Source organism: Pleurodeles waltl, chromosome 2_2 (genome assembly GCF_031143425.1).
Source record: "Pleurodeles waltl isolate 20211129_DDA chromosome 2_2, aPleWal1.hap1.20221129, whole genome shotgun sequence".
In the NCBI taxonomy this organism is placed as follows: Eukaryota; Metazoa; Chordata; class Amphibia; order Caudata; family Salamandridae; genus Pleurodeles; species Pleurodeles waltl.
This window is the reverse complement of record NC_090439.1, coordinates 593,911,054-593,936,718: the sequence shown is the minus strand read 5'-3', so window position 1 is coordinate 593,936,718 and position 25,665 is coordinate 593,911,054. Positions and strand designations below refer to the sequence as shown.

At 43.6% G+C, this 25,665-nt stretch overlaps 1 protein-coding gene across 1 annotated transcript in view; it reads right to left on the bottom strand.

Moving 5' to 3' along the window:
• Positions 1-25,665, bottom strand: part of LOC138282493 (chloride channel protein C-like) — an 858,631-nt gene that overhangs the window by 477,504 nt on the left and 355,462 nt on the right. The gene's annotated exons all lie outside the window — the stretch shown is intronic.

Below are 25,665 nucleotides of genomic sequence, written 5' to 3'. Positions count from 1 at the left end.
GGCGTGGTCTAAGACTCCGCAGTATATTGATAAGTGTATGAGACACTTGGTTTATGTTGTAATTTGTGCGGTTTAAAAGGTCAATCGGGCGTGGTTGACGAGTCGGGTTTGAGTCAAAGTGTGTGAGTGAAAACCTTCGATGGAGATTTGGCAAGTTCTAAAGTGCACTAGAACGAACCATTGACAAGTCGAGAGTGAAATTTGTGGGTCAAATTTTGCTTGCGGTGTGGGATCTGAGAAGGAGAGAGTAGCGGCCTAGGCTTCAAGTGAAATCTCTGTAAAGTTCTGAAGCGATTGTGTTACCCTTCCTGTAGTAAACCGGCAAATTTGGGTTTTGTTGTTAAAGTGCTCGCAATATATTGCTTTAGTTTTTGTGTGAATAGAGAGTGAGTAAGACAAGCCGCAAGACTTTGTCATCCGCAGTGTGTGTGAGTGTGACATCATTGGAGCCGCGCTGGGATAGGTTAGTTGCCGAGAGGGGTCGCGCACGGATTGGCAGCCGTCCGTGAGAGGCAATTGGTTGAGAAGGTAGGCGAAGAGTGTTCTGGGAACTGAAGTCACTTCCTGATTAGATTCTAAACAAAATAGAAGACACAAAAATGAAGTTTTTCAAGGCTTTAAAGAGATCTTTGAGGGGAGATGCGTACATTACAGCGAGTGTGGGGGAGCCTACACCGCCAGAGGACACCCCGGCTTATGCCGTAATGGAGGAGAAGGGAGTCGCACCATGTCTTTGGCTAAAGCATTGGTGCAAATTAACAGAGAAAGATGGGTGTTTGGCGTTTCCAGAGAATGGAACCTTTAATATAGGGGTCCAAGAAAATTTGCGGAAAGCGTTAAATGAGCAGACGCCGCCTCCGAGACCAGCTCAGTTTGAGGCGTTAGCGATTTGGGAATTAATGGCCATACGACAGAGGCAACAGAAATTCGAGCGGAGAATGAGGAAAGCAGAAAAGACCTTAGCAGAAGCTAGATGGAATAGTGAGACCAGGATGTGGAGAAGGGAAATAATAGACGGAGTTAGGATGTTTCCGGCAATAACTCAAGAAGCTGAAACACAGGGAAGAAAGGCCACTTGTAAAACAGACAAGGGCTCTAGCAAGCAGAAGGAGACTCAGAAGTCTTGGGTAGATGCAGACGATTCTGATGATGATGAGTTTCTAAATTAGTTGTTACATGATCGACCGCTACCATATGCCATGAATGACAATAGACCGAGTACTAGTGCAGGTCCTGTAAGTCCGACACAAAATCAGGAAACCACAAGCGCAGCACAGGCAAATAATGTTATCACATCAGCTCCGATACAGAATGATGCTAGTGTATCAACTGCACCCGAGACGCAGATAGGGTTGCAACCACCACCAGTTCAGAGGCTCCATCCTGATGTCCCAGTATTAGAGACAACTACGATTTTGATGGTGCCGCCTGATCCGGTGTACACGAGATCAAAGTTAGTGCAGATTGAGCCAACTCCACATTTGCTGCCCCAGCCGCTGCAACAGACAGTCCCGAATTACACTTCGGTTGCCGGACCGCAGTCAGTTACAGCACCTATGATGAATTAAGCTATGGGAGTTAATGCTCCACCGGGATTGGGAAACGGACAGGCACCAGCCGCTATATCATTGCCGATTACCGTTGGTACGCCAGTACCGCTATATGCGCAGGCAAAACCTAGTGTGTGTGACCAAGGAGTAATGACTCAAGAGGTGATAAGAGGAGGGTTCTCTGGAAGTTCCCAAGGGATGACACCGGGAGAACAGACAGTCGAGAGATCTAGATCTTTGCTGGACTTCAGTCCGATCGGGGTTCCTTTAGAGACCATGAGACAAGCAGGTTTGAGTCTATTGACTCCATAGGTATTGGGAGCAAATACGTCACAGACACCAACGATGCAGGCTGGAAATATCTTGTTGCAAGGCTTAACGGCGCAACAGTTGACTGAGTGGTTAGACAAGCTTAACACTCCACAGACTACTCCTGCGACAGCAGAGCGATCAGAAAGAGGGGAATAACTGAATTTTGTGAGGGAGGTTGGGGTGGAAGCAGCTGAGCTAGTAGAAGGGAGCATGGGAGTGAACAGATTAGAATCATACACTGAAGCGGAATTAAGATATTTGTGCCCGAAAATAACCAAAGATGTGAGTAAGGTGCACCAGAGGTTAGCGAATGTGGCAGACAAATACGGCGTAGACTTAGACAATACTAAGCATCTGGAGAGGAGTTATAGGTTAGACTTCGAACCTAAAGATTTTTATGAGATCTACTGGGATGAAGGCACACCTTAAATAAATTCTACAGAACGTTCAGGTTTGGGGAGCATTAGAGAAATGGGAAGGCAGATGGGCAAAGAAGAGAGATAAGAGGAAAAGTGACTGCCTGGAATCGCAGCAGGTGAAAGCTGTGCCAGACACGGGAACAATAAAGATGGTACCGATGAGAGAAACAGCTGGAGGGGTCCTAGTCCATTTACCCTGGTCTAGGGGAGACATCTTGTCATTCACAAATGATTATCCCAGTTTGAGGGAAAAGCCAATGGAGAGGTATCAGCAAATGGATAGGTTTGTGAAGCTTGCAAAGTGTCTCTGGGAAGACTTGAATACATTGTTTGAGATCATAGTCCCAGCTGACTTGTGGCTTGAGTGCAAGAGGAGTGTGGATTGGCCAACGACGGAACCGGCACGGGACAGGGCTACAGGAGCACCATCTCCTGAGGTGATGAAATACTGCTATAAGGTGATTGAGTTTTTGAAGCAGAAGGTGTCACCGCAGAATCTTGATTGGCAGAAAATTGATCGAACGGCACAAGAAGGCAAAGAGTCGATACATACTTACTATGAGAGGTTGTTAAAGGCATTCAAACACTATAGTGGCACGGAGGTCATAGAACCGAAAGATATGAATCACCTTGTGATCAGGTTCGTTGAAGGACTGAGGCCAGGGATTAGCCAGATGATTAAGAATTATTTGATCTGTTGGCAAGCGAAACTGATTGATGAAGTGTTGCAGTATGCGAAATACTGTAGCGATAAGATTGAACTGAAACAGAGAAAGCTGAAAGAGAAGGTGATGGTGATGCAAATTAAGGCAGCTCAGGCAGGGATGCAGGGAAATGGAGTACAGTAGATGGTACAGCAGCAGCCTCAAGGGAACGGAATGTTCCAACCGCAAACAAGAGGCAGAGGTCGGGGAGGTTTTGTGAACCGTGGTCCAGACTTGTATACTGTTGTGGTTCAAAATGACGTGCAAGGGATGAAAAAGATGTCACCATGCCATGCGTGTGGGGGCGTGGGACACTGGAAGCGGGAGTGCCCAATGATGGTGCAGGATGGTGTTGTTCAACAAAGCAATGATGTCGGTACATTTCAAAATGTGAGGGGTCCAAGAATGAGGGGTCCATATCCGAGCTTCCAGAATAATATGGTTCAGATGCAGGGTCTCCAGCTTATGTAACAAATGCAAATGCCACGTATGCAACCAGCGCAGTTGCAGCACATACAACAGCAGATTCCCATGGTACCTAGACAGCAAATGCAGTTGCCTTTAGCTCCGATGGGACAGCAACAGGTGATGCTTCCTCAACAGGTCACAGGCTAAACAATCAGTCAAAATAATACAGTACAACAGTTCCCATTGCGTGGTGAGAATGGAATAAACGATGAATGGTCGGATGATTGTTCAGATAGTGAGGAGTGCAGGCTTGCAGCGTCCCTAGAAGTAGATCAGAGGGGACCTTACGTGCAAGGGAAGGTGATGGGTAACAAGGTTTCATTCCTGGTTGATACAGGAGCTACACGCTCTACAGTCATAAGTGCAGAAGTTCCAAAATTGCCGCTTTCGGGGCGTACCATAAAGGTGGTAGGAGTAGCAAATCAGCTCTTGACAAATCCGATTAAGGATCCGGTCCAAGTTGAGATTGATACCTTTCAGGGATTACACAGGTTTGTAGTCTGTGATTCAAGTCCCGTATCCCTACTGGGAAGAGACTTAGGGCCAGATGTAGTAAGCTGCTTGCATGGTGCAAACTGCGAAAATCGCAGTTTGCGCCATGCAAAAAGCCTTCTGCGATGCACATTCACAATTTGCGAGTTGGTACCGACTCGCAAATTGAGAATGCGACTCGCAAATAGGAAGGGGTGTTCCCTTCCTATTTGCGACTCGCATCGCAATGCAGAATTGCTTTGTGACCGCGAATGCGGTAGCAAAGCAATTCGCAGTTACCACCAGTGTCACACTGGTGGTAACTCATTCGTAAAAGGGAAGGGGTCCCCATGGGACCCCTTCCCCTTTGTGAATGTTTCCCAAAAGGTTTTTTCAGAGCAGGCAGTGGTCCAATGGACCACTGCCTACTCTGAAAAAATGAAACCAAATGGTTTCGTTATTTTTTTTCTTTTGCAACTCGTTTTCCTTTAAGGAAAACGGGCTGCAAAATAAAAAATAAAAACTGCTTTATTTAAAAAGCAGTCACAGACATGGAGGTCTGCTGACTTCAGCAGGCCACCATCCCTGTGAGTGCAGAGACTCGCTATGGGGTCGCAAAATGCGACCCACCTCATTTATATTTATGAGGTGGGTCTTTGCGACCCCATAGCGAGTTGCAGAAGGTGTCTGAGACACCGTTCTGCATCCGCATTTGCGATTCTCGCAATTTCCGAATCGCAAATGCGGAAGTTGCTACATCTGGCCCTTACTGTGTAAAATGAGATGTTCTATCACCTGTTCCAATGAAGGGATTGAGGTGCAGACAAACAGTGATGATGAAGGGGACGATGGTCAGATCTCAGAGACGGAGACCACAGATGAGGAATACCCTTTGATAAGCTTCTTCCCGATGTTCACAGTGACCGATTTGCCAACAGAATTACAGGGAACAGTGACAGAGAAGGTATGGGACTTGACAGGAAAGGAAGTGGGACTGATCAAAGGAGTAGAACCAGTCAAAGTAGATGTGAAGCCAAATGCCGTGTTTCCCCAGGTACCACAGTACCACATGGCACAAGATGTCCTCATACAAGTGACGCAGATAATTGCAGACTTAGTGAAGCAAGGGGTCTTAAAAGAAGTGATGAGCAGCCCATGTAATTTGCCAATAATGGGACTGAGAAAGCCTTGTGGGAAAGTTCGAATTGTCCAAGACCTGAGAAAAATTAATGAGATAGTGGTAAAATGTTGCCCCATAGTGCCAAATCCAGCCGTGGTCATGTTCCAAGTCCCCTGTGATGCAGAGTGGTTCACGGTTGTGGACTTGTCCCAGGCGTTCTTTTCGGTGCCTCTTCATGAGGATAGCCAATTTCTATTCAGTTTTAAATTCTTGGACAAGGTTTACAGTTGGTGTCGAATTCCTCAAGGGTTTTCAGAATCACCTTCCATCTTCAATCAGATATTGAAGAAGGATTTGGAATCATTGGAACTGCCTTTTAATTCGACTCTAGTACAGTACATTGATGACTTGCTGATTGCATCCAAAACGAAAGATGACTGCAGGTATGATACTATTGCCCTACTGAATCATTTGGGAAAGAACGAACATAAAGTGTCCCCAAAGAAGCTACAGTACTGTCAGAAAGAGGTGAAGTACTTAGGCCACCTGATTGAACAGGGGTCAAGGAGAATATCCAAAGAAAGAGTGACAGCCATATTACAAATGAGTCCCCCGACATCCAAAAGAGACATGAGGATGTTTTTGGGAATGGTGGGCTACTGTCGCCAGTGGATTCCCAACTTCTCAATTATCTCTAAGCCTTTGGTGAGGTTGACTGTCAAGGAGGTTAAGGATGGCCCGGATACCCTAACTATGTCCGAGAAAGAAATGAGGGCATTCATTGAACTGAGAGTGCATGTGCAGGGCTCAGCTTTAGGTATGCCTGACTACACAAAGCCTTTTGTACTGTTTTGTCATGAACGTGATGCTTGTTCTCTGTCTGTCCTGACACAGGTCCATGGAGGTGCAAACCGCCCAGTAGCATATTTTTCAGCTACTTTGGACCGAGTCGCAGCAGCCTTACCGGGTTGTTTGTGAGCAGTTGCAGCAGTTGGTCAAAGCCTTACTCAGTGTGAAGGCATAGTTATGGGACATCCTTTAACAGTCAAGGTCCCACACTCAGTCGAGATCTTGTTGACTCATGCTAAGACCCAGCATATGACAAATGCGAGACTCACCAAATATGAAACCATTATACTGGGGTCAGTGAATGTGACTTTGAAAAGATGCACTGTGTTGAACGCGGCAACTTTACTTCCAAATGAGGATACAGAGATTGAGGATAGAGATGATGTTGAACATGATTGTCTTGAGGTAACCGGACTGTGTGCCAAACCAAGACCTGACATTAAAGATACCCAATTGGAAGAAAATGATTACATTATCTTTGTTGATGGTTCATGCCTGAGGGATTCAGTGGGAGTACTAAGAGCCGGATACGCTGTGTGTACAATCACCGGTATCCTGGAGGCATCTTGGCTCGAGAGAGTGTATTCTGCTCAAGTGGCTGAATTGGTTGCTCTTAGTAAGGCATGCCATGCCGCTGACAAACTAAAAGTGACTATCTATAATGACAGCAGATACGGATTTGGGATTGTCCATGATTTTGGCCAGTTGTGGTCACATGGGGGTTTCATGACCTCTTCTGGTTCTCCAGTGAAAAATTGTGAAAAAATTGAGGAGTTGTTGCACGCGATTCAGTTACCTCTTGAAATTGCCGTGGTGAAATGCAGCGCTCATGTTAAATCGCAAGACTTTGTGTCAATGGGAAACGGATATGCAGATCAAGTCGCAAGGTTTTGTGCATTGAACTGTATATCGTTCAAAGATCAGTGGGAATTGTTACTGGAAACTGAAAATGAGCCATGCACAGGTTATGCATTGAGGGTGGTTGACACAATGGAAGAGTTAAAATTGTTGCAGGGGTGTGCCAGCAGAGAGGAGAAACGCTCTTGGCTCAAAATGCAATGTGTACAAAGACCTGATGATTTGTGGGTTTCAGATGAGGGGAAAATGGTTTTGCCAAACAGTCTTTTGTCACAGTTTGCAAGGTTTTACCATGGTCAAGCACATATTGGGAGAGACGCCATGATCAGGTTGTTTAAAGTCGATTGGTTCAATCCGAAATTCAGACAAGCAGCAGAAGTCATCTGTCACAGGTGCATCATCTGTCAACAGATGAATGTGGGGAAAGGGACCTTGGTGAATGTGAGCCACATTGGGAGAGCAGGAGGTCCATTTAGCAGGATGCAGATGGATTTTATTCAGATGCCTGTGTGTGGAGGTCTGAGGTACGTGTTGGTAATTGTGTGCATCTTTAGTCACTGGATTGAAGCTTACCCTACACGTAGGAATGACAGTCTCACAGTAGCGAAGTTGCTGCTTAGGGAGTTGATACCACGTTTCGGGTTTCCGATCTCTTTAGAATCAGATAGAGGAAGTCACTTCAATAACGAGGTGGTTAAACTCTTGTGTGCCGCACTGAACATTGAACAGCTTTGTAGCTACTGTCTCGAAGCCTCAGGACTAGTGGAACAGATGAATGGTACCTTGAAGTCGAGAATGGCAAAAATGTGTGCAGCTACAAATTTGAAATGGACAGATGCATTGCCCTTAGTGCTAATGTCAATGAGAAATACACCCAACAAGAAAACACGACTGTCTCCTCATGAAATTCTCATGGGCCGAGCCATGAGATTACCAGCAGTGCCTGCAAATGCTCTTGTGAACATCACGGATGATATGGTGTTGGACTACTGCAAGGGTCTGGCTTACGTGGTCTGCTCTTTCTCTCACCAGGTGGAAGCCACCACACTGCCACCGATAAATGGTCCAGGTCACAACCTGAAAGCCGGTGACTGGGTTGTCGTCAAGAAACACATGAGGAAATCGTGTTTGGAGCCAAGGTGGAAGGGGCCTTATCAAGTAATACTGACAACTACAACTGCTGTGAAATGTGCGGGAATTCCAAACTGGATCCATGCCAGTCACACAAAGAAGGTGACGTGTCCAACTGATGAGGAACTTGAGTTGTCGAAAATAACAGCTACAGAAAAGGAAGTCTCAGGGCCGGAGAGTAATCAAAGGGGAACTGAGACAGAAGGAGAGCCCATTGAAGACGGCTTGGTCACTCCAGCAAGAGCTGAGACCCAGAGGGGTGACAGTGAGCCTATCTCAACTGAGACGCCAGAAGAACCGACGCAAAGAGAGGTTCTCCCAGAAGAAGACGGATACGGGTTTGAAGTAGAGCCCGTGACAGACCCAGAAGGCGAAGGGGAAGAGTCAGGAGAGAAGTAAAGCGGCCAGACTCCTCCGGAGCAAATTACAGGTCCATCAAGAGAAGACACCATAGAATCAGAGGAGGGCAGAGAACAGCCACAAGAAAGGCGAAAAGTCGAAAAGGTACTGAAAGGAGACAAGTGGCCCGAATCGCGAGTAACCAAAGGAAAGGTGGTTGTTAACGAAAATATAGAAGAGGAAGTCGATAAGACCAGGAAAGAAGATCTTAGTGATGGAGAATTGCAGGGCGAGCGAAAGCTAAAAAGAAAGAAGATAGCCAACAGAAGGTATGCAGGTCCTGAGTGGGCGTATGCAACTTCAGCTGAGTGGCAACAAGAATTCTTGGCATTCTGTTTTGATCGAGAGGTTCCAGGTCAATACTACGGCACCTGAACTTGACCACAGAGAAGAGAGATTGTGTTAAATTTGAAGTAAAGCTGAAAAGCTGAGAGAAAAAGAGACTGATAAATTGCCGGATGTGACACTGTTAACCTGAATTGACTTGAAAAAATGATTTTGACAAGCTGCTAACCTGATTTGACAAGGATCCTGGGAGTGAGTGAAACGCTGTAAATACTTGCTAAAGAAAGACTTTGCTTGAGAGAAGAGAAAAAAAAGAGCTTTAGACCTTCCTCAGTTGATTGTTTGCCTTTATATTGTTCTGCTTTCTGATTCTTTTCAGATCATGATTAACACTAGAGATAATAATAAGGGGAGTAGGATTTGTGGATGGTTGGGTATTATTTTGGGTGTTGTGTGTGCGATAGTAATCATAGCTGTGATTGTGGGAATGCCATTGGTGGATAAGAGTGAGACTAACAATCCTACAATTCCTGAGACTGCTACACAAACACCATGGGAGAGATTTGAGCAGGATCCAAAATATTTGCATGAGGGAACTAACACAAAAGGGGAACTATCTACTAATGTTTTCTATCGCTTGTTGAATGAGTATGTTGAAACAATGGATGCGAAGAATTGTTATGTGTGCGCAAAAATTCCTTCGTCAGTACAAGAAGGGGTTACCTATCATAGCTTGCCGTTAACATATGGGATAAGTTGTAGTTTGTTATTAACCCCTTCGCTGCCAGGCCTTTTCCCCCTCCTGTGCCAGGCCTTTTTTTGCCTATTTGGGGCAGTTCGCGCTTAGGCCCTCATAACTTTTTGTCCACATAAGCTAACCAAGCCAAATTTGCGTCCTTTTTCTCCAACATCCTAGGGATTCTAGAGGTATCCAGACTTTGTGGGTTCCCTTGAAGGAGGGCAAGAAATTGGCCAAAATACAGTGAAAATTTAGTTTTTTTCAAAAAAATTGGAAAAAGTGGCTGCAGAAGAAGGCTTGTGGTTTTTCCCCTGAAAATGGCATCAACAAAGGGTTTTCGGTGCTAAACTCAGCAGCTTCCCAGCTTTCAGGAACAGGCAGACTCGAATCAGAAAACCCAATATTTCAACACTATTTTGGCATTTTACTGGGACATACCCCATTTTTGCAATTTTTTGTGCTTTCAGCCTCCTTCCAGTCAGTGACAGAAATGGGCATGAAACCAATGCTGGATCCCAGAAACCTAAACATTTCTGAAAAGTAGACAAAAATCTGAATTCAGCAAGGGGTCATTTGTGTAGATCCTACAAGGGTTTCCTACAGAAAATAACAACTGAAAAAGAGAAATATTGAAATTGAGGTGAAAAAAACATAAATGTTTCTCTACGTTTTACTCTGTAACTTTTCCCTGCAATGTCAGATTATCGAAAGCAATATACCGTTACGTCTGCTGGACTCCTCTGGTTGCGGGGATATATAGGGCTTGTAGGTTCATCAAGAACCCAAGGAACCCAGAGCCAATAAATGAGCTGCACCCTGACGTGCGTTTTCATTCTATACCGGGTATACAGCAATTCATTTGCTGAAATATAAAGAGTAAAAAATTGCTATCAAGAAAACCTTTGTATTTCCAAAAAGGGCACAAGATAAGGTGTTGAGGAGCAGTGGTTATTTGCACATATCTGAATTCCGGGGTGACCAAATTAGCATGTGAATTACAGGGCATTTCTCAAATAGATGTCTTTTTTACACACTCTCCTATATTTGGAAGGAAAAAATGTAGAGAAAGACAAGGGGCAATAACACTTGTTTTGCTAATCTATGTTCCCCCAAGTCTCCCGATAAAAAAGATACCTCACTTGTGTGGGTAGGCCTAGCGCCCGCGACAGGAAACGCCCCAAAGCGCAACTTGGACACATCCAAATCTTTGGAAGAAAACAGAGGTGTTTTTTGTGAAGTGCCTACCTGTAGATTTTGGCCTCTAGCTCAGCCGGCACCTAGGGAAACCTACCAAACCTGTGAATTTCTGAAAACTAGAGACCTAGCGGAATCCAAGGAGGGGTGACTTGCAGGGCTCGGACCAGGTTCTGTTACCCAGAATCCTTTGCAAACCTCAAAATTTGGCTAAAAAAACACATGTTCCTAACATTTCTTTGGCAGAAAGTTCTGGAATCTGAGAGGAGCCACAAATTTCCTTCCACCCAGCGTTCCCCCAAGTCTCCCGATAAAAATGATACCTCACTTGTGTGGGTAGGCCTAGCGCCCGCAACAGGAAACACCCCAAAGCGCAACGTGGACACATCCAAATTTTTGGAAGAAAACAGAGGTGTTTTTTGCGAAGTGCCTACCTGTAGATTTTGGCCTTTAGCTCAGCCAGCACGTAGGGAAACCTACCAAACCTGTGCATTTCTGAAAACTAGAGACCTAGGGGAATCTAAGGAGGGGTGACTTGCGGGGCTCGGACCAGGTTCTGTTACCCAGAATCCTTTGCAAACCTCAAAATGTGGCTAAAAAAACACATGTTCCTCAAATTTCTGTGGCAGAAAGTTCTGGAATCTGAGAGGAGCCACAAATTTCCTTCCACCCAGCGTTCCCCCAAGTCTCCCGATAAAAATGATACCTCACTTGTGTGGGTAGGCCTAGCGCCCGCGACAGGAAACGCCCCAAAGCGCAACGTGGACACATCCAAATTTTTGGAAGAAAACAGAGGTGTTTTTTGCGAAGTGCCTACCTGTAGATTTTGGCGTCTAGCTCAGCCGGCACCTAGGGAAACCTACCAAACCTGTGCATTTCTGAAAACTAGAGACCTAGGGGAATCCAAGATGGGGTGACTTGCGGGGCTCGGACCAGGTTCTGTTACCCAGAATCCTTTGCAAACCTCAAAATTTGGCTAAAAAAACACATGTTCCTCACATTTCTGTGGCAGAAAGTTCTGGAATCTGAGAGGAGCCACAAATTTCCTTCCACCCAGCGTTCCCCCAAGTCTCCCGATAAAAATGATACCTCACTTGTGTGGGTAGGCAAAGCGCCCGCGACAGGAAACGCCCCAAAGCGCAACGTGGACACATCCAAATTTTTGAAAGAAAACAGAGGTGTTTTTTGCGAAGTGACTACCTGTAGATTTTGGCCTGTCGCTCAGCCGCCACCTAGGGAAACCTACCAAACCTGTGCATTTCTGAAAACTAGAGACCTAGGGGAATCCAAGATGGGGTGACTTGCAGGGCTCGGACCAGGTTCTGTTACCCAGAATCCTTTGCAAACCTCAAAATTTGGCTAAAAAAACACATGTTCCTTACATTTCTGTGGCAGAAAGTTCTGGAATCTGAGAGGAGCCACAAATTTCCTTCCACCCAGCGTTTCCCCAAGTCTCCCGATAAAAATGATACCTCACTTGTGTGGGTAGGCCTAGCGCCCGCGACAGGAAACGCCCCAAAGCGCAACGTGGACACATCCAAATTTTTGGAAGAAAACAGAGATGTTTTTGGCGAAGTGCCTACCTGTAGATTTTGGCGTCTAGCTCAGCCGGCACCTAGGGAAACCTACCAAACCTGTGCATTTCTGAAAACTAGAGACCTAGGGGAATCCAAGATGGGGTGACTTGCGGGGCTCGGACCAGGTTCTGTTACCCAGAATCCTTTGCAAACCTCAAAATTTGGCTAAAAAAACACATGTTCCTCACATTTCTGTGGCAGAAAGTTCTGGAATCTGAGAGGAGCCACAAATTTCCTTCCACCCAGCGTTCCCCCAAGTCTCCCGATAAAAATGATACCTCACTTGTGTGGGTAGGCCTAGCACCCGCGACAGGAAACGCCCCAAAGCGCAACGTGGACACATCCACATTTTTGGAAGAAAACAGAGGTGTTTTTTGCGAAGTGCCTACCTGTAGATTTTGGCCTCTAGCTCAGCCGGCACCTGAGGAAACCTACCAAACCTGTGCATTTCTGAAAACTAGAGACCTAGGGGAATCCAAGATGGGGTGACTTGCGGGGCTCTGACCAGGTTATATTACCCAGAATCCTTTGCAAACATCAAAATTTGGCCCAAAAAACACTTTTTCCTCTCATTTCGGTGACAGAAAGTTCTGGAATCTGAGAGGAGCCACAAATTTCCTTCCACCCAGCGTTCCCCTAAGTCTCTCGATAAAAATGGTACCTCACTTCTGTGGGTAGGTCTAGCGCCCACAAAAGGAAATGGCCCAAAACACAATGTGGACACAACATATTTTTTCCCAGAAAACAGAGGTGTTTTTTGCAAGGTGCCTACCTGTGGTGTTTGGCCTGTAGCTCAGCCGGCCCCAGGGGGGGGGCAGAAATGCCCTAAAATAAAATTGCCCCCCCAACCCCTACCCTCCCCTGCCGGGAGCGACCCTTGCCTACGGGGTCGCTCCCCCTGCGTGACATTGGCGCCTAAAAACAAATCCCCGGTGCCTAGTGTTTTCTGCCCCCTTGGGGGCAGATTGACCAAAATTCTGCCAATCTGCCCCCAGGGGGGCAGAAATGGTCTAAATACAATTTGCCCCCCTGGGGAACGACCCTTGCCTGATGGGTCACTCCCCATCACAAAAAAAACAAACAAACAAAAAAAAAAAAACACAAAACAAATCCCTGGCGCCTAGAGGTTTCTGCCCCCCCCCCAGGGGGGGCAGAAATGGCCTAAAATAAACTTTTCTTCCCCCAACCTCCACCCCCCCCCCGGGAGCGACCCTTGCCTACAGGGTCGCTCCCCCTGCGTGACATTGGCGCCAAAAAACAAATCCCCGGTGCCTAGCGGTTTCTGCCCCCTTGGGGGCAGATTGACCTAAAATCGGCCAATCTGCCCCCAAGGGGGGTGGAAATGGCCTAAATACAATTTGCCCCCCAGGGGAGCGACCCTTGCCTGATGGGTCACTCCCCATCTCTAAAAAAACAAACAAACAAACAAAAAAAAAGATTCCCCTGGCGCCTAGAGGTTTCTGCCCCCCCGGGGGCAGATCAGCCTAATATTAGGCCGATCTGCCCCCAGGTGGGGCAGAAATGGCCTAAAATAAATTTCTCTTCCCCCAACCTCCACCCCCCCCCCCCCCGGAGCGACCCTTGCCTACGGGGTCGCTCCCCCTGCGTGACATTGGCGCCAAAAAACAAATCCCTGGTGCCTAGTGGTTTTTGCCCTCTTGGGGGCAGATTGACCTAAAATCAGCCAATCTGCCCCCAAGGGGGGCAGAAATGGCCTAAATACAATTTGCCCCCCAGGGGAGCGACCCTTGCCTGATGGGTCGCTCCCCATCCCTAAAAAAAGAAACAAACAAAAAATATAAAAAAAGAAAAAAAAAATTGCCCTGGCGCCTAGAGGTTTCTGCCCCCCCTGGGGGCATCTGCCCCCAGGGGGGGCAGAAATGGGCTAAAATAAATTTGCCCCCCCCAGGGAGCGACCCTTGCCTAAGGGGTCGCTCCCCTTGCGTGAAATTCACGCAAAGAAAAAGCTCCCTGGTGTCTAGTGGTTTCTGCCCCCCTTGGGGGCAGATTGGCCTCATCAAAATAGGCCAATCTGCCCCCAAGGGGGGCAGAAATGGCCTAAATATAATTTTCCCCCAAGGGGAGTGACCCTTGCCTAAGGGGTCGCTCCTCACCTAAAATAAAAAAAATGAAACATTAAAAAAATTAAATAAAAAAAAATGGTCCCTGGTGCCTAGAGGTTTCTGCCCCCCCTGGGGGCAGATCGGCCTAATAATAGGCCGATCTGCCCCCAGGGGGGGCAGAAAAGGCCTTCCTGAAAAAATGCCCCCATGGGAGCGACCCTTGCCCAAGGGGTCGCTCCCTTATGTGAAGATTAGTAAAAAAAAAAAAAATCCCTGGTGTCTAGTGGGGTTTCAAAAGCCGGATTGCAAGCAATCCGGCTTTTGAAACCCTCGGAGAGACTTCAAAGGGAAGGAAATACTTTTCCTTCCCTTTGAAGCCCCTCCGGGCCTCCCAAGTGATTGAAAGAGAAATGCTTTTGCATTTCTTTTACAATCGCCCTAATCAGCGCGCGCGCGCGCGCGCGCGCTGACGTCACATGGGGGTGTGGGGGGGGTCGGGGGTGGAAGGGGAAGGTCTTCCAACTTCTTCTTTTGATAGAGACCATAGTTAGATGTTTTCGAAATTTGTGCTGCTAAATTGTTTTGCATGAAGCCCAACATGCTAATGCTGATTCGAGGTTAGTTAAGGAATTCACTAAACGGACGCAAATAGACAAATGACGGAATCTATGCTTATTGAATAATGCGCTAATGATATTCTGTTAAGTTTAACCCATGTTGACGTTGTGCTTTGTTCTAATGTTTATGATTTGTGCTTTGGTGAAATCTTATTCGAGTTGGCATATTATAACCGTGTTGATGTGTTTTCTGGTTTTGAGACTAATAAACTTGCTAGTAGAGTGTAATCAATAGGGAATAAATATCATAAATCTTACGAAATATTGTGTGGTTTTTCATGACTGAGAGATCTTGGTGTGATTTGATTCTTACTTATGCCATTATCCAAATTGAATCGATTTATTATAGTGAGTATTGATGATGTTATTGATCTATTGATTGCTATGTTGATTAATTGTCTCGTCCTGAGGTGTCTTCAATCAGGGTCAAAAGATTCATTGGCCTAAAACGAATCCCAGACTAATTAATTATTTAAGACGGGACGCGTTATCACCTGCTTTAGTACCTGGGAAAGCAGGAAAAAGCAACAGAGGTGCTTGCCCTGAAAACGGGTTTCCATTGGCTCCAGCCTGTCTGGGAAATTCCAATGGAAAAACCAAAAGGGCAGATCGGGCCTGGACGGGAAAAGAGAGAAATAACAGGAGAAAAAAAGAAAACTAGGTAGAGACAAAATTAGAATTACATGTTGACATTGGGTGGGAGATACAGTGAAAGACAAAGAAAGAACTCAAAGAGAGAAAAGGCTCAAGACTAGAGAGAGACATGAAAGAGAGAGCAAAAGTAATGGACAGACCTAGAGAGACAGAGAAAGAGAGAAAGCCAGGAAAACAGCGAGAAAGCGAGAGGCAAAGAAAGACAAGACAAATAAAGAGAGGCAGAGACAGAGAAAGACAGAGAAATAGGGAGAGACAGAGGGCAGAGAGAGAAACAGGAAAGTCAGAGAAGTGAAAGGGCGAGGCATGGAAAGACAAAGAGAGAGACAGGAAGAAAGAAAGACATGGAAAGGCAGAGAAAAACAGTGAGATGGAGTGAGGTAGGGAAACACCATGAGAGATAGTGAAAGACAGGGAGTGATGATAGAAAGAGCTAGATATAAAGAGAGGGAGAGAAACGGGAAGATAGAGAGGGGAGAGACAGAATTAATGCGAGACACAGAGAAAGAGAAGGAGAGAGAGGGAGACAGAAAGAGAACGATAGGAAATGATGGCAAGATAGAGACAGGAAGAGGCCGAGCTAAAAACGGAGAGCGAGAATTACAGGAGTGGAAGAGACACACAAAAAGCCCGCAAAGGGGGAAAGAAATGGAATGATAGGGTCACTCTAAACTGAATCTATTTACTTTCCTTCTATCGACCTTCTATCTGTCTATCTATTTCTCTTGATCGCTGAACCTCTCTAAGCCTCAAACTCAATTGCACTGATATATCCACAGATAGAGAAATTGTTCTATATGTACATCTGTCATTCTTTAGCTCCATCTACATTAATCCCTTTGTCTTTGTCTACACTCGCATCTCCCTCGGTCTATCCTTCTTTTAACCTATCTATCTATCTCCAAAGTTTATTTTAAAATTGTATTTATCCATGAGGCCCTAAAATACAAAGTATAAGAAGAGATATGTTAAAACTAGTTATACACCAATGGCCACGTTACAGAAAGGAAGTTTATTTAAACATGTCAATAACATTGTATTTTACAAACAATGGGCTTGGGTAACATCAAGGTAACGGTATTCTTCTCAAAGCACCTGGACATTTTCCATTGTTACGCATCATAAAATCAGATCCTAGGATATACCACCCCAGACTGTACACTCTGCCTCCACCTCAAACGTTTGTTTCTAAGCAGTGAGTCAGGTTATATGTCTAAATACAGAGGGCCTGATTTACAACAAAATGACACAGTGTGGCGCTGCAAGTCGGCTTTCAGCACAGAACTGCGCCACTAAGAAAGTGCAGGGATGCGTCATATTTACAACAATACGATGCATCCATGTACTTTGCTTAGCACTGGAGCACAATTAGCAGCCTAGCGCCAACTCAGCCACCCTTGCACAGTAGTGCAAGGGTGCCTGTGTTGCAGGGATGATTGTTTATGTGCAGGGAGGGACACCTTCCTACACATAAACAATCATTAATGGCGTTTTCCTCTTTCTATGTATGCTGCAGAATGTAGCACACATAGAAAGAGGAAAAACAGGGATAAATAATGTTATTCCTCCCTGTTGTGCCATTTTAATGCCATCCTTGAGGTGGCATACAAATCAGACGCATTCCCAGACTTGTAAATCTGGGAATTGGGCTGATTCCTTTGGATTCCAGGGGTGTTGCTTGAGAAAACCCACATCAACACCCATGGATAACTTTGTTACACAGTGTTATGCATGAAAGCGGTCCTTATTTACAAGGCCATGAAAAGTCACGCATGGCCTTGTAAATATGTGCCGGCACATTGCGCCACCAGAGAGTCAAAAAAAGTTCCTCTCCGGTGGCGCAGTGTGCTGCTAGGGTCCCGTAAATGAAGCCCCTAGTATTCCTACTAATGTTCAAGTGATTTAATGTAAGAAGAACAGAGTTTTTGATCTGTGGTAATAAAATATCTTTCTCTTCACTTCGGGCCACAAACCTCTATTTTTGCCCACCTGCTCCTACGTCATAAAATATCATTATACCGTGTTAGAGCCAAAGACTTTTTTCCAAATTAAAGTCGGAAGAGAACAGTTTCTCTAGCGTCAGAGTTTGATTTTTTTTTTGATTTGCAGTAACACCAACGCACCTGAGATCTTGCTGCTAAAGAAACACCCCTCAAAAAGGAGCTGGAGCTTTATTTAGCTCGTTCTCTCTGCTTCAGAATGGAAAAAACAATTCAAAAGAGTCAGCATTTGCAGCAGGAAGAGAAAGTTAATTCCATCTCCAGGCCTGACCTGTAACACTTACTATCTGATGCTGTGATGTCTCCACTAAAAGAGCCTCTATCTGAGGGTACAGATGAGGAGAAGACAAAGGGCCATATGTACAAACACTTTTTCCCATAGACACAGAATGGGGAAAAACCTTTGTACATCTGGCCCAAGGTGTCAAAAGGCAAATATATGCAATGATGTCCATTCAGTTTAGGGTAGTTTTGGCTAACCCCTACTCAAGCTGAGGATAAATCCTTGCTAAATACAGCATCAAGCAATATTTACTTCCTTTCCAAGATGTCCTAAAGGCTATCTTGGCAAACGAATGAAAGGATATCAATAATTTCCCTTTTCCCAATTTTTTGGGGCAAGAGATATATATATCCCTTACAAGATTTTAAAGAACATCTCCATCAAGTCCCTGAAGTCAATACAATTCTATCAAGTTTGGTATCCTCATCATCAATTAGTAGAAAGTGTTGGACATGAAAGGGAGCCACTTGGCATCTATTTCTACAAATTTTACAAAGTCTAGGCCATTTAAAAAACTACGTGTTTTTAATTTGTAAACCCAAAAGTAAACTCTGCTTACACATTTTGCGAGGGTGCAGTCTTTTAATAGCATCATGCATTAAAACCAGCATTTGCAATGTAAATCATTTTGTTTTGTGTGTAGTGGGTTTTGTATAATGCTCCACAACGCAATTAATGTACAACATGGACAGCAGCACAACTTTCCCTAACACAAAGAATAAGTAAATGGTAAGTGATAGTAGCAAGGAAGAACATCATAGGATTCTCTCACACATACAGGAAAGATAAAACACAGATACCTAAAGAGGAGGTGAGAGTAGTAAAAAGATTGTGGTACCATCTCCATAAAGAAGTATAAACATATAAGTAGTACAAAATCGCTGGAAGAAACAGACACACTTCTCACGGAATTACTTTGCATTCATGTACTCTTATAGGATGATAAACCCTAACCAGCCTCCTGTGATATGCTTCACCAGTCAGTGGGTTCCACATCCAGCACTGGGAAGCAACCCAGAGTACTATCCTTCACTGGTTGTACAGTCACGTAGCGATGGGTTCCCTAGCTCGGGTGCAGTTACAGATATTATGTTGCATTTATCTCATATCTTTGTTAAATTTTCAGACCAATATTAAAATTGTATGTGGGTTACCTAATATATTAATGTCTCAAAAGGCAAGTCATTTTCCATGTATCCTCTATATAAGTCATTATTGTTATGGATTAACAACATTATGGTCTAATAAACCAGATATTTGCATTAAAGATTTTTCTACAATAAGCATTCTTATTTGAGTTATTACAAGGTTCTCTGAAATGTGATGATGATAGGAAATGAGGCACCATGAACAATAGTAATTGTCTAGGACTACACGTTTGGCCAAGTTTGGAAATCAGGTTTGAAACCAGGGTCTCTGGTCCAGGACCCTCCAACTAGTTTTTGTCACTGATCCCAGTAAAGCTTTTGACTGGCCTGGGTATTTATGCAAATGACTTACAAACATCCTTTTTTCATAAGATGGAGCAATAGCAGTGGAAACACCCCTTCTGCATACACCAGGTACCCCTTGGGGAAAACAGTGCAAGCTTCCCTCCTTCAGGTGATGAGGACAGGCTTTTTCCGTCCCAGGACACACACACACACAACAGGCAGCAAATATGAAAACTTAGCTTCCTCACAGAACAGGTGCAGCCTGACAGTAGCAAACTAATCTCTCACAGAAGACAGCTAGGGCAATCTTCCATTCTCTACAGAACAATCTCAGTAGAACAAACGAGTACAAAGTTTAACACTCACAGAACACGCACAGTTAAAGTATGAGTGACATGTAGGCTACAAACAGATTTCTGGAGTGGTGTTTATCTCACTAAGAGGAATAGAATAATAGGTGAATGAGTGAATATGCAAATTCTGACGCCATGCTCACTTAGGTAACAATAGGAGACCTACTGTTTGTGCTGATCTTAGGTTTTCCACATAGCCGTTATCTAGTAGGTTATTGTTTTTTGGAGCAGCCTAGCCGCAGCTTCATTAACTATGCTCTAAACAGACATAAAGGTGCCTGCCTATTTGAAAAGGTTTTTAATGTGTGCACAAAAGGCTCTGTGCAATCCCAGCCTTTGTGATGTACCTGTTAAAAATGTTGAGGGTCGCCACTGCCTATCTGGGTTGTAAAGAAGATGCACCACAAAAAAATGTTACAGCACTGATTATTGTGATGAGAAGACCCTTATTTAAGATAAAAGCCACATCTTCAAAAATTAATGTGGTGGCCAAGTTATCGAAGAAGATTCACCTCAGACTGATCAGCACTGTATGGGTTTATACTCTATGAGTTTCTCAAGCACTGTCATGTTGTGAGCCCACTCTCCTGCAGAATGCCGGGAGCAGAGTGGAAGATTCCAGGGTTAGCTGGAGTAGCAAATCCGTAGCATGTGTTCTACCTACATCTCATCAATTGTAGTTCGAGAAATGGACTCCTTTTTAAATCACTGCTGAGGAATGTAAAACTGCACAATTCTCCTACAATTAAGCAACACTGAAGGTGGCCTAACCAAAGTGACCAATACCTAAAGGGGGCTTACCCAGAACTCCTACTTGTTTACACCTGTTGGTGTTGATAATACAAGCTCTGGCAGACAACTAGGGCTGTCTCTACCAGACCTAGTTACTATGAGAATCCCCACATGGGTGTGGTTGGGCGGAAGTGTCAAAAAGGGAAGAGATGTCAGAAAAGACACAGTGAAGGGGGCCAGAACAATAACAGTCACTCTGTGGTTTGCCAGTAAATATGCATTATTTTTACTAAGTCTGCCCCCAAAATCTGATAAGAAACTAGGACAAGGGGCAGCCTGATATACATGGGAACCTGGGAATATTAGTACTACAATGAAACAGTGTTTCCTTCATGTGGCATGGAAGGCGGTACCAGAAATTAGTCAAATGACTTGTCAGAGTGAATATGTTTGTGCAGGAGTATTTGATTTAATTTATTGTCAGATAACATTCAAGAAAGAGACAAAGTAAGTAAGTAAATAAGTGCTCCCTCCCCAGAAGTCCTGGAGGTCTTTAAAAGTCTACTCCTGTCGTGGATTGGGTTTTAAAGGTCTAAAGCTAGAAGCTAAAATCTTTGGCCAGAACAAGCCTGGTAGGTATATTCGACCCGCACTCCATCTAGCTCAGCGTCAAATTGTGCTTAGGTCCCAATCTACCACGACCATTGACTGTCATTGGCACTTTGTGCATTGTGCAAATTCATTTCTTCAGGTTCCCTTATTTGATTTTTATTATTTTGATGTCATTCTGTTTATTCAATTTTACTTTATATTTCTAATTCAGTTAATTATTTTTTATTATTTTGCGTTTTTACTTTACTACTGTTTTGGTACTGCACATTGCCCTAAGCTAAGCCAGTCTGCTTTGTGCCATAGCTACCAGGCAGTTGAGCTCAGGTTATTTTAGTGACTTTAGAGTTCGCCCTGACAATGCTTGTGATTATTCCTGGAGGTCGGTTGTCACCCACCCCAGTTATTAATCCAGTTTATTACAGTAAGCATATCCATTCAGTTGTTTCAGGTCTTCATTGTTTGAAGAGCATGATATTCATACTGCTGTGTGTCATGCAACAAAATGGTGTTGGACCAGGAAATCATTGTCGGAATATCATCTGATATAAAGATGGTGTCCTACCTTCACAGAAGTTATTAATAGAAAAGCTACACCCAAACGAAATATCTTTGTAAATGATATTTTTTATCAGTCAATTTTACAATATATAATATTCTTCCATACAACAGTTCGCCTTTCTAGCACACAAATACAATTTACCTAGAGCTAATAATCAATGATATAGAATACTAGTTGTGTCATATCTGGAACATCTGACCTTCTGGTTATTCCAAGACTTAAGAAATAATTCATCGAATGGCTGGTCACTGCACAAGGTAAGATTCTGTAGAATGCATTATCTCCCTCAGATCTAAAGGAAGTAAAAAAATGTGCAAGTTTCTAGAAATATCTCAAGAGTTGGTTCTATCACTTAGTCTTTGGGCAATGAAGAAGACGTGGGTTCTTTTAGTTCCCCCTGTTCTGGTCATATTCCATGGCTATGTTGGCCACCAACCCCCCAAACAACACAAACTCCGAAGCGGTATCTGCACAATCCCTTCTGCCACAAATAACCAATTTACATATACATTCTCTCTGCAAACTATTCAATCGATTCAGCATCTTTGTGGGAAAGTTTAAAGAAAATGTGTCAGCAAAACCTATATTATAAATCCAAGATATTTATACTTATTATCATTCCTATGTGTCAAAATAACCCAAAATTTAGTAGTAGGCTGTACACCTCAAGTTTTATCTGTACTTTTAATACAACACCTTTTGTTAACCCCTTCGCTGCCAGTGCTTTTCCCCTCCAGTGCCGAGCCTTTTTTTGGCTTTTTGGGGCAGTTCATGCTTAGGCCCTCATAACGTTTTGTCCACATAAGCTACCCATGCCAAATTTGTGTCCTTTGTTTCCAACATCCTATGGATTCTAGAGGTACCCAGAGCTTGTGGTTTGCCCTGGAAGAGACCAAGAAATTAGCCAAAATACAGCAAAAAAATAGTTTTTTTCAAACAAATGGAAAAAAAGGCTGCAGAAGAAGGATTGTGTTTTTTTCCCCTGAAAATGGCATCAACAAAGGGGTTGTGGTGCTAAAATTACCAACCTCCCAGCTATTAGGAACAGGCAGACATGAATCATAAAACCAACTTTTTCAACATAATTTTGGCATTTTACTGGGACATACCCCATTTTTACTATTTTTTATGCTTTTAGCCTCCTCCCACTTAGTGACAGAAATGGGGGTAAAACCAATGCTGGATCCTGGACAGCTAAACATTCCTGAAAAGAAGACACAATTCTGAATTCAGGAAGGGATCATTTGTGTAGATCCTAAAAGGTTTTCCTACAGAAAATAACAGCTGAAATAAAAAAAATATTAAAATTGAGATGAAAAGAACGGGCATTTGTTTTCCACATTTTACTCTGTAACTGTTTCCTGCAATGTCAGATTTTTTAAAGCAATATACCGTTACGTCTGCTGGACTCTTCTGGTTGCGGAGATATATACGGCTTGCAGGTTCATCAAGAACTCTAGGTACCCAGAGGCAATAAATGAGCTGCACCTTGCAATAAGTTTTCATTGTATACCGGGTATACAGCAATTCATTTGGTGAAATATGAAGAGTCAGAAATGGGTATCAAGGAAACCTTTGTATTTCCAAAATGGGCATAAGACAAGGTGTTGAGAAGCAGTGGTTATTTGCATATCTCTGAATTCTGGGGTCCCCATACTAGCATGTGAATTACAGGGCATTTCTCAAATAGAAGTCTTTTTAACACACTGTCTTACAAACAAAAGGACAAAATGTAGAGAAAGACAAGGGGCGATAACACTTGCTGTTCTATTCTGTGTTTCCCCAAGTTACCCAATAAAAATGGTACCTCACTTGCATGGGTAGGTCCAGTGCTCACAGCAGGAAACGCAACATGGACACATAACATTTTTACATTGAAATCTGATGTGTTTTTTGGAAAGTGCCTAGCTGTGGATTGTGGCCTTTAGCTCAGCCAGCACCTAGAGAAATCTAACAAACCTGTACATTTTGTAAAACTAGACACCTAAGGAAATTCAGAATGGGGTGACTTGTGAGGCTCTCACCAGGTTCTGTTACCCAGAATCCTTTGCAAACTTAGAAATTTAGAAAAAAAATGCACTTTTACCTCAAATTTCGGTGATGGAAAGTTCTGGAATCTGAGAGGAGCCACAAATTTCATTCCACCCAGCATTCCCCCAACTCTCCCAATAAAAATGGTACCTCACTTGTGTGGGTAGGTCTAGTGCCCGCGACAGGAAATGCCCCAAAACACTACATGGACACATCAAAATTATCAAATACAAAACTACCTGTTTTTGCTGGGGGCACCTGCGTTTTTGGTCCTGGGCTCGGCAGTCATCTAGGGAAATGTGGTATTCTGATCATAGAATGTGCATTGTGAGACTCCTCATGATGTAACCCGGGAAACCGGGTGGCAGTTGATGGGAGAGATCGGATGAAAGTAGAAGTATTTCTGAAGGCTGGGGTGTACTTAATCGTACTTAAATAAATCTAGAGACATTATATACATAAAATTGTCTCCATACATATTTTCATTGGCGATGAGTTGATGAGGGGCTTGCGGACCTGCCGGAGTCACTATCACCCCAACTCGCTATTCTTCAGTGAACCATCGAACTGTATGTACATTCAAATATTTTTTTTCTCATGTTCTTCTAGTCTACAATGGTTTTTTGGTCCCAACATGCGTGAAAAGCTTAATTCATTCCTGTAATTTAAAGATTGAAATTCCGTTTACCATGACACGCGTACAGTGTTTCCAGCGCGTGCAGTGTTCCTCGCTTCCTGTAATCAATTGGAGCGTAATTCATTACATCCTCGCCTGCCCTTCACCAGCTTCGGAAATAAGTGTAAAAACCTCATGCTCTTGAAACAAGCTCTATTTCCTCTCAGGCATGACGTCTTCACGTTTTGGTGGCCATCTTGAGGCTTTGGGCTGCTTTCTATCTGGACTAAGCAACTCCACGAAATTCGGTGACAGGCACACCTGTTGATTATTAAACAGATGCCTTCACAATATCTTTTGTGCGTTCAGCTTCGGTGATACGCACACCTTGATCAGCAGCAGCGACTTACCAGCAGTTTCGCTTTCTCAGTTTCATCTTTTAACTGTTAACTGGCACATTCTTAAAGTGTTTCACAGTGCTTTGGACAGTTTCTTTGATAAGTACATCTTCTGTATTTTTTTTTTTAGGAGTTTCCTTGTCTTCATTGTCCAAGTAGAATAATTTTATTATTTTCTTCATTTATTACCTGGTCACTTCGGCTTTTCAATTCATAATGCAAAACGTAACTTGTCCACCATTTTTTTTAACCTCTGCAGGTGAGCCACAAATACGTTGGAAGAAAGGGAAATCTGTCTTTGCACATTATGCAAGAGTTTGTGGTACTTCTTAGAGTGCAGAACGTAAAATGTCACTTTTAATACATTGCTTAGGTTCTGAAGGGCAAGTCGTTTTCGAGAATCTGCAAGAACTCTCTGTGGAAGACGCTGGTGAACTCAATGACTTTGAAATTTGCATAAAAAAACTAGATTTACATTATATGCCAAAAATGTCTATAGTCTTAGAGAGATATCAATTTGGCAAAAGGGTTAAAAAATCAAGTGAATCGGTTGAAGAGTATGTTACTGTTTTACAAAGGCTAGCTTCAACTTGTAGTTTTGGGGGAAGCAAGGAAGAAAGATTGAAAGACCAATTCATGTTAGGGTGCAACATTGATAAAGCAAAAGAATCCTTTTGGAATAAAGATAATCCTTCTCTCAATGAGGTAATAACGATTGCTAAGACATCTGAGCATAGTTCAGCATGTCTTGAAGTGATAAAAAAGACAAGTTTTGGAGACAAAGAAAGTGAAGTACATTCTATTAGGCAAGGGAAGAAAATAATTGAGAGAGTGGGGACTCAAAAGATGATGAAGGAATGTAATAAACATAGTAAAGGGAAAGAACTGGAGCAAGAAAACTGTTTTAGGTGTGGTGAGTTTGGTCACTATGCTAATTACAAGGGTTGTGATGGATTGGAAGTCATTTGTACAAATTGAGGGGAAAAAAGGACGTTACCACATGTTGTAGAAGTACAAATTTTAAAAAAGAAGAAAGTTCAAGAAGTTACATTTGAAGATGATGATTCTTCATCTGAAGAAATTATTTTGCAAGTGAAAAATGATATTACTGGTCTAGTAGAAATTGTACAAATTGATGTTCCCATAATGTTTGAATCGGGGCAAAAATTACAATTATTCCCAGAGATACGTTTGAAAAACATTTTAAGACCTCAGTTAAACTATTCAAACCAGACATT